The 10,377-nt window shown below is 39.7% G+C and overlaps 1 long non-coding RNA gene across 1 annotated transcript in view; it reads right to left on the minus strand.

Moving 5' to 3' along the window:
• The window catches only part of LOC123505684, a 23,041-nt gene extending 13,217 nt beyond the window's left edge, over positions 1-9,824 (minus strand). Inside the window, exon 1 of the long non-coding RNA XR_006675234.1 lies at positions 9,703-9,824. This is a non-coding gene — a long non-coding RNA (uncharacterized LOC123505684). The remainder of the gene's footprint in view (positions 1-9,702) is intronic.
• Between the last annotated feature and the right edge of the window lie 553 nt (positions 9,825-10,377).

Here is a 10,377-nt window from a genome sequence, read left to right on the forward strand (position 1 = left end):
CCTCAGAGGCAGCATACAGAACAACACCAAGGCCACTCAGATGAAGACCCCACGTAGGGAACACACCACAGAGGGCTGCCACAAAGTTTAAGAGTGCCACAACAGGAAAGGCTGTGAATATTGTGTCTTTCAGTCTTGGAACGGAGAAGAGAAGGGTTGCCACTAAGATTTCCTCAAGTTTAAGGGTCATATGAGGAAGGGCTGGCAATACAGGGAAGGGAAGGGCTGCCACAATGCTTTCCCTCAAGTTTAAGAGTGCCACAACAAGAAAGGCTGTGAATATTGTGTCTTACAGCCTTAGAACAGAGAAAGGAAGGGTTGCCACTAAGAGATCCTCAAGTTTAAGAGTGCCACAACAGGAAAGGCTGTGAATTGAACACCTTACAGCCTTGGAACAGAGGAGAGAGGAGACAGACTTGTATACCCAAACACTCCTGCTTTTCACGTCCACAATTACAAAAAGCTTTATTTAAACTTACACAAATATCTTAAGGTGTTTTTACAGTTCTAGAGGCAGAGTGACAAAATTTCAACACCCTGAACTGAAGAAACACCCTTGATAAATCCCCAAATCATCTCTGTGGCCTTGGAAAACATTCAAGGAGAGAGAACAGAGCCACAGAGCAATGAATGAACAGGACAAATGAGACAGAGAAGACTTCCTAATCTGGGACAAGAGACACAAGAGGACACGGAGAGAAATGCAGAGTCAACACCAGCAGGAGGTAACAAGTCAGGTGTGCCTAGAGGTGTGTGGAGGTGTGGAGCAGTTCAAATGAGAGGCTTTGAAGTGAGGACAGCCAATATACTCAAAGAAAAGCTGCATTTGTGTAGATATGGACACGGGACACCACCAATATATCTCTTGTCCTCTATGCTACACTCAAAACATCCCCAAACGCACTCATAACATCCCTAACACACTCAAAACATCCATAAACACACTCAAAACACCCAAAACACACTCAAAACATCCCTAACACACTCAAAACATCCCTAAACACACTCAAAACACCCAAAACGCACTCAAAACACCACAAACACACTCATAACATCCGTGAACACACTCAAAACACCAAAAACGCACTCATAACATCCCTAACACACTCATAACATCCATAAACACACTCAAAACACCCCAAACACACTCATAACATCCGTAAACACACTCAAAACACCCAAAACACACTCAAAACATCCCTAACACACTCAAAACATCCCTAAACACACTCAAAACACCCAAAACGCACTCAAAACACCACAAACACACTCATAACATCCGTAAACACACTCAAAACACCCAAAACGCACTCAAAACATCCACAAACACACTCATAACATCCCAAACACACTCAAAACACCCCAAACGCTCTCATAACATCCACAAACACTCATAACACCCAAAACGCACTCAAAACACCCCAAACACACTCATAACATCCGTGAACACACTCAAAACATCCACAAACACACTCGAAACACCAAAAATGCACTCAAAACATCCCTAACACACTCATAACATCCCTAACACACTCAAAACACCCCAAACGCACTCAAAACACCCCAAACACACTCATAACATTCGTAAACACACTCAAAACACCCAAAACATACTCAAAACACCCCCAAACACACTCATAACATCCCAAACACACTCATAACATCTCTAAACACTCAAAACACCCCAAACACACTCATAACATCCGTAAACACACTCAAAACACCCAAAACACACCCATAACATCCGTAAACACACTCATTAACACCCCAAACGCACTCAAAACACCCCAAACGCACTCAAAAACCACAAACACACTCAAAACACCCCAAATGCACTCACATCACCAAACACACTCAAAACACCCACAAACACACCCACAAACACACACACACACACACTGTCTCATAATGCCTTCAAAATATGCCAAACTGTCTCAAAATACCTTCAAAATATGCTAAACTGTCTCAAAATGCCTTCAAAATATTCCAAACGGTCTCAAAATGCCTTCAAAATATGCCTAATTGTCTCAAAATGCCTTCAAAATATGTCAAACTGTCTCAAATGTCTTCAAATATGCCAAATTGTCTCAAAATGCCTTCAAAATATGTCAAACTGTCTCAAAATACCTTCAAAATATGCCAAACTGTCTCAAAATGTCTTCAAAATATGTCAAACTGTCTCAAAATGCCTTCAAAATATGCTAAACTGTCTCAAAATGCCTTCAAAATATGTCAAAGTCTCAAAATGCCTTCAAAATATGTCAAACTGTCTCAAAATGCCTTCAAAATATGCTAACCTGTCTCAAAATACCTTCAAAATATGCTAAACTGTCTCAAAATACCTTCAAAATATGCTAAACTGTCTCAAAATGCCTTCAAAATATGCTAAACTGTCTCAAAATACCTTCAAAATATGCTAAACTGTCTCAAAATGCTTTCATAATATGCCAAATATCTCAAAATGCCTTCAAAATATGCTAAACTGTCTCAAAATACCTTCAAAATATGCTAAACTGTCTCAAAATGCCTTCAAAATATGCCAAACTGTCTCAAAATGTCTTCAAAATATGCTAAACTGTCTCAAAATGCCTTCAAAATATGCTAAACTGTCTCAAAATGCCTTCAAAATATCCCAAACTGTCTCAAAATGCCTTCAAAATATGCTAAACTGTCTCAAAATGCCTTCAAAATATGCTAAACTGTCTCAAAATGCCTTCAAAATATGCTAAACTGTCTCAAAATGCCTTCAAAATATGCTAAACTGTCTCAAAATGCCTTCAAAATATGCTAAACTGTCTCAAAATGCCTTCAAAATATGCTAAACTGTCTCAAAATCTCTTCAAAATACATATTCCTGTCTTCAAATGCCCTAAAGAACATGAGTCTCCATATTCCCTGTGGTGACTATTTGGTGACTTTCCACAGCTTCAGAAACTCATGTGGGGGTTAAAATAGTGAAGACTGTGGCCATTAATCTTGTGACCTCCATAGACCCTTGCTAATGTCAATAAAATGGTCTAATGGTACACAAAACTCAAGGTAAAAATGTGTCCCAGTACTGAAGGGGTTAAAATAGTGAAGACTGTGGCCATTAATCTTGTGACCTCCATACACCCTTGCTAATGTCAATAAAATGGTCTAATGGTACACAAAACTCAAGGTAAAGAGAGAGAGAGAGAGAGAGAGAGAGAGAGAGAGAGAGAGAGAGAGAGAGAGAGAGAGAGAGAGAGAGAGAGAGAGAGAGAGAGAGAGAGAGAGAGAGAGAGAGATTGACTGACTGACTGACTGACCAACCAACTGAAACCTAACCTGAACTCCCAAATCTCCACTTAAAAACCCATACAGCAAAACTTCAAAACGGGTCATTCAAACACACCCAAACCACCACACCACCCACACCTCACCCCACTTAACCTACCCTGAAAGTCTTAACCCCGAACTCCTCCATTTAAGGGCATAGAGCAAAAGTAAAAAACGGGTCACTCAAAACACACCTTTGCTGGCCTTCGCTCCATACGTTGATGCTGTTTCTTCTTCAGGGCAGCTTTTGTGGCCTTCTTAGAGTAGCATCCTCCCATATCATGCTCCTGGGGGGGGGGTGGAAGAAGAGGAGGAGGAGGAAGAGGTGGAGGAGCGGGGGGTTAGGGGGGTGAGTAGGAGGGAGAGAAAATTAATTAGGTTAGTATTGGGGTAAGGGTGATATTCTCTCTCTCTCTCTCTCTCTCTCTCTCTCTCTCTCTCTCTCTCTCTCTCTCTCTCTCTCTCTCTCTCTAATTAAGAAATGCAGGTAGATTAATTAAGTTTGTTGTTTTCATCTTCTTTTTCCTCCTCCTCCTCCTCCTCCTCCTCCTCCTCCTCCTCCTCCTCCTTCTTCTTCTTCACTTCCTCCTCCTCCTCCTCCTTCATCTTCCTCTTATCCTCCTCCTTCTCCTTCATTTTCTCTTCCTCCTCCTCCTCTTTCCTATTTTTTCTATCTCCTTCTCTTTCTTCTTCTTCTTCTTCTATTTTTTTTTTTCCTCCTCCTCCTCCTCCTCCTCCTCCTCCTCCTCCTCCTCCTCCTCCTTGTAAATAATCTAAGTAACAATTTTCAAGCTTTTCTTAATTACTTCTCTATCACAAACAAAGCAGATTATATTTAAAGTAATCACAAATCACACAATTACATTTTTTAAAGATTACAAAACAAACTCATTTTTTTATATATATAATTTTAATGTGTTAAGGGGATGTGTTAAGGGGATGTGTTAAGGGGATGTGCTAAGGGGATGTGTTGTGTGTACATTTGCTCCCATACACACGAAAAACATCTATATATTTTTTGAAGCCTTTTTTTTTTCATTTATTTCACCATATAACGTTTTATTGATGCTGGCCGAGGAGGTAATTAAAAAAACACTTATATTAACAAAAAAAATAAAACACAAAAAACACAAAAATAATCAAATCCGTAACTTTTTTTCCACATAATTTAATTCACCCCAAAAAAACTCACATACACCAAACATTTGATTATATTTAGCATGTCTAAACGCAAAAAATCAAATTAATTCATCCTATATACTAAATGTCCAGTATTGAGCTAAATTCTTCCTTGTAATTGTATATTTTCAAATGTGTTAATTTGGTACTGATAATTTATGAAAGCTTAAACTCCCACGCACAAAAATGCCTCTATATTTTTCAAACCTCATTTTCTTTATAGCATGTAGTGTCTTATTCATGCTGACCTGCTGCATTTTCACCTCACTGACACCCCATACTGGCAACTCTTGATTTACGTGTGTTGAATTGACTGTTTTTTTGCTAATACGCCACTAAAAAAATATTATCAGAGTTCCTGCACCTATCATCTCTTTCTCTATTTTTCTCTCTTCAATTTTCTTTCTTTCTCAACTTCTTTTCCTTTTTCCTTTCTTGAAGTGAAAAAAAAAACAATTCTAGATGCAAAGTTGCCGACATACGCTCTTCTCCGCCCAGTGTACACAAATCTGAGACATTGCAACACTTTCCATGTCAATTATCACACTTAACAATTTCCACCGAGACTCTCCAGTGACATGTGAAACGCCTAATTTTCAGCTGAGCGCACCTATTAGTTTGTGTTGCTGTGAGGCCAAGCACTTCATTTCTGTCACAGCAATCTATAGATGTGAGAGTATATGCCACAGTGACTCGTTCTTGCCCTATTGAGTGACATCAGATCTCTCTCTCTAAACCCATCAGAATGCAGTGTAACAGTACTGGTGAACTCTTGCATTAGACGTGGACAGAATAGTGGTGAAGGATTGAGAGTACTGGTGAACTCTTGCATGAGGGAGGTGGACAGAATAGTGGTGAAGGATTGAGAGTACTGGTGAACTCTTGCATGAGGGAGGTGGACAGAATAGTGGTGAAGGACTGAGAGTACTGGTGAACTCTTGCATGAGGGAGGTGGACAGAATAGTGGTGAAGGATTGAGAGTACTGGTGAACTCTTGCATGAGGGAGGTGGACAGAATAGTGGTGAAGGATTGAGAGTACTGGTGAACTCTTGCATGAGGGAGGTGGACAGAATAGTGGTGAAGGATTGAGAGTACTGGTGAACTCTTGCATGAGGGAGGTGGACAGAATAGTGGTGAAGGATTGAGAGTACTGGTGAACTCTTGCATGAGGGAGGTGGACAGAATAGTGGTGAAGGACTGAGAGTACTGGTGAACTCTTGCATGAGGGAGGTGGACAGAATAGTGGTGAAGGACTGAGAGTACTGGTGAACTCTTGCAATGTGTTGAGAGAGATATTTTTAGTAGCAGGCTGGGACACACATGGTACACAAGGGGCATGCACACAGGTAGCACACAACACAGGAGGAGGAGGAGGAGGAGGAGGAGATGAAAAAATTAAAAAGAGGAGGAGGACAAGGAGGAGGCAAAAGAAGAAGAAGAAGAAGAAGAAGAAGAAGAAGAAGAAGAAGAAGAAGAAGAAGAAGAAGAAGAAGAAGAAGAAGAAGAAGAAGAAGAAGAAGAAGAAAGAGGAGGAAGAGAAGGAGATGAAACTTGAAAAAGAGGAGGAGGAGGAGAAGATGAAGGAGGAGAAAGAGGAGGAGGAGAAGAAAAATGAAAAAGGAGGAGGAGGAGAGAAGATGAAGGAGGAGGAGGAGGAGGAGGAAGAAGATAACAACAAACTTAATTAATCTACCTGAGAGAGAGAGAGAGAGAGAGAGAGAGAGAGAGAGAGAGAGAGAGAGAGAGAGAGAGAGAGAGAGAGAGAGAGAGAGAGAGAGAGAAAGAGAAAGAGAAAGAGAGAGAGAGAGAGAGAGAGAGAGAGGCGTTCCAAGAGACATTGCGTATTTCAGAACTGAAATCAAACAAACTTGCAATTCAATTCATTACAATATCTTTTCAGTCACGTATTCGCAAAAAAACACGTCAATTTAACACACACCAATCAAGCATGAATTCCGAACAAGCATATGACAGAGTACCACGGGAGGAGAATGAGTTTGGCTATATCACTGGCACCTCAAAAGCACTTAGAGGCTATTCATCTCTCAAGTCCATGAGCAGTACTGTACTGGCACTGTGCCCAGGTGAACCAAATGTGACAGGGTGGCGGGAATTCCAAATGCCATTAATGTGTTCAAGATCAATGCTTTCGTTCAGTCACTCAATAAAAATCGTTGTATTTATGATATTGTTCTTCATGTTAACCGCTTCAGTACTGGGGCACATTTTTACCTTGAGTTTTGTGTGCCATTAGACCATTTTATTGACATTAGCAAGGGTCTATGGAGGTCACAAGATTAATGGCCACAGTCTTCACTATTTTAACCCCTTCAGTACTGGGACACATTTTTACCTTGAGTTTTGTGTACCATTAGACCATTTTATTGACATTAGATGGATGTATGGAGGTCACAAGATTAATGGCCTTGTGGTGACTATTTGGTGACTTTCCACAGCTTCAGAAACTCATGTGGGGGGTTAAAATAGTGAAGACTGTGGCCATTAATCTTGTGACCTCCATAGACCCTTGCTAATGTCAATAAAATGGTCGGTAAAATTCTAGTTTCTGCCCATACTCCCCCCTCCACCCCCCAACAAGCATGGGGACAGGTGGGAATGGGGGGTTTTGCGTGGGGTACATGAAATGCGTATTTTTTGCGTAAAATGGAAATATTCCCATTAAAAAGTGTACGGCATTTTCATTACAAGTTTCGTGACGTTGATGCCGCCAACAACAAGCCACGGAGCTCCACCACACTCGGAAATGAGCAGTGCACTGACTTGCATTTGTTTCTAGCTGGGGTTTGTGGGTAACAGGAAGAGACTGTCTGTTGTTCACACCCTGGGTTTGTGGGTAACTGGTGAATAGGATCCTTATTGTGTCTGTAGTGCCACCACCTCTTAACACCACAAGCTGCGCCAATGGGAATGTGCTATATGTATTTCTAGGCGGGGCACAGCTGGACAGACAGGTGCACGGAGATCTGTGTGTGCAGTTGAGCCGTGGCCACCAGGGACACTAGTTGTAAAGGTTGCCAATTTGATTAGTGGGAAATCATCGCTCCTGGGATGCAAGTCAGTGTACAGTGGAGAAGAGGACCAGCCGGGACCTCCATCCCTTCATTCAGGTGTTGTGAGGAGGGGATTGGTACAGGTATGGCATATTGTGGCAAGCTACAACAGAACTGGTGTGGGGGGTGTGGAGGAAGCTGCCCCAAAGCAAGGATACGCTAGGTTAGGTTTATGTCAGGGTTAGGTTAGTGTTGCAGGGGGAGGGGAGGGTTATGTAAAACTTCCCTATATTTAGGGATATTTTCAAACATTAGGGGAAATTTCCCTAGATTTTTCAAAGTCATATATCACTCCAATATGCCTCCCCCCCTAAAACCCCCGATTCCCCCCAGGCCCCAAGGAAGGGATAATTGCTGTGAAAATTATTCTTGAATTTTTTAATGTATCAATTTTTTTTCATGAAAATGGCGGTTTTTGTCCTTAGATTTTTCCGGACCTCATATTTCCCGTATTTTGGCTGCCCCCCCAAAACCCCCGATTCCCCACAGGCCCCCAAGCTTGCTGGAGGGGTTAGGGGGGTGTGGATAGAGACTAGAGGGCGGATGTATTGTAAAGAATTCCCAAAATGACTAAAATTAGGAAACTTGTAATGAAAATGCCGTAGACTTTTAATGGGAAGGGTTAAAATAGTGAAGACTGTGGCCATTAATCTTGTCACCTCCATAGACCCTTGCTAATGTTAGTAAAATGGTCTAATGGTACACAAAACTCAAGGTAAAAATGTGTCCCAGTACTGAAGGGGTTAAAATAGTGAAGACTGTGGCCATTAATCTTGTGACCTCCATAGACCCTTGCTAATGTCAATAAAATGGTCTAATGGTACACAAAACTCAAGGTAAAAATGTGTCCATGTACTGAAGGGGTTAAAATAGTGAAGACTGTGGCCATTAATCTTGTGACCTCCATACACCCTTGCTAATGTCCTAATGGTCTAATGGTACACAAGACTGAAAGTAAAAATGTGTCCCAGTACTGAAGGGGTTAAAATTGTGAAGACTGTGACCATTAATCTTGTGACCTCCATAGACCCTTGCTAATGTCAATAAAATGGTCTAATGGTACACAAAACTCAAGGTAAAAATGTGTCCATGTACTGAAGGGGTTAAAATAGTGAAGACTGTGGCCATTAACCTTGTCTCTCTTCTTCTTCTTCTTCTTCTTCCTTTATTAATATTTTGTTTATTTCAATTTTCTCCTTAAATTGACAAGAAACAAAACTAATCTCTTTTTTTCTCTTTCTTTCTTTCTTTTTCTCTTTCTTAGATAGAGAAAATAAACAGTTTACTTATTTTCTTGTTTTCTATCATCTTTCTTTATTCTCTCTCTCTCTCTCTCTCTAATTTTCTTTCTTTCTCAATTTTTTTTCTTCTTCCTTTCTTTAAATTAAAAAAAATCTTAGTTATTCTTTTTTGTATGTTTTCTCTCTCTCTCTCTCTCTCTCTCTCTCTCTCTCTCTAATTTTCTTTCTTTCTCTCTCTCTAATTTTCTTTCTTTCTCACTTTCTTCTTTTCTTTCTCTAAGTAAACAAAAAAAATTCTTCTTTCTTTCTTTCTTTCTGTCTCCTTTCTTACTTTCTTTATTTTTTCACTTTCTTTCTTTCTTAAATTCACAAAAAATCAAATTCTTTCTTTTTTTCTCTCTCTTACTTTCTTTAATTAATTTCTTTCTTTCTTTAATTTATCTTTCTTCCTTCTCTCTCTTTTCTTACTTTCTTTAATCCTCTCTCTTTCTTTTCCTTACTTTCTTTCTTTCTCTCTCTTTTTCTTACTTTCTTTAATATCTCTCTCTCTCTCTCTCTCTCTATTATTCCTTTCTTTCTTTCTTTAATTATTTCACAAAAAAAGAAAGAAAAGAAAGAAAAGAAAATATCAAGAAAATTAATAAAAATAATATTAATTACGTTTAATTTGGGGTAAGACAGACAGACACACAGACAGACAGACACACAGACACTCAGACACACAGACAGACACTCAGACACTCAGACACACGGACAAATTAAACAAAAACCTTAAAAAAAGAAGAAAAACAACAAAATCTCACCCATTTGTAGTAAACAGTCAAATTTTCCCCTTAGACACAAAAAGACTAATTAAATTCCCCTTTTTTCCCCATTTCCCTTAGTAATTCCCTGCCCATTAGCTGCCTACCAGTGCCCGGTGTCCTAATGGCGGCGTGGACCAGCGGGGAACTCATCTACAGTGTCCCTGGGCGGCGAAAATCAGTAAAATGACAGTCTGGCAGGGCGGCCATATCTACTCCAAAGCTAGTATTGACAGGCTGATGATGATGATGATGGTGGTGGTGGTGGTGGTCTTTCTGTGTTTTCAACGGGGTAATTTGTTGATTTTTTAGGGTTTTGTTTATTTTGGGGTTTTATAAGTAGTTTTTTTATTTTTTTGTGAGTTTTTATTTAGTTTTTGTTTAGTGTTCTTTCTCTTTGAGGTTACTATTGACAGGCTGATGATGATGGTGGTGGTGGTTTTCTGTGTTTTTAACGGGGTAATTTGTTAATATTTTGAGGGTTTTGCTTATTTTTGAGGGTTTATAAGTAATTTTGTGATTTTTTCGTGATTTTTTATTCAGTTTTTGTTTAATATTCCTCCTCTCTGAAGTTACAATTGATAGGCTGATGATGATGATGGTGGTGGTGATGGTGGTAGTTTTCTGTGTTTTAACGAAGTAACTCGTTTATTAGTGATTTTGTGTTTTTGTTACTTTTTATTTAGTTTTTTCATGAATAGAATGGTCATTTTCTCCTTCCGATGATGATAGTGATGGTGGTGGTTGTGATGGAGGTTCTGTGTTTTTAACTGTGTAATTTG

This window comes from Portunus trituberculatus, chromosome 2 (assembly GCF_017591435.1).
Source record: "Portunus trituberculatus isolate SZX2019 chromosome 2, ASM1759143v1, whole genome shotgun sequence".
Lineage (NCBI taxonomy): Eukaryota > Metazoa > Arthropoda > Malacostraca > Decapoda > Portunidae > Portunus > Portunus trituberculatus.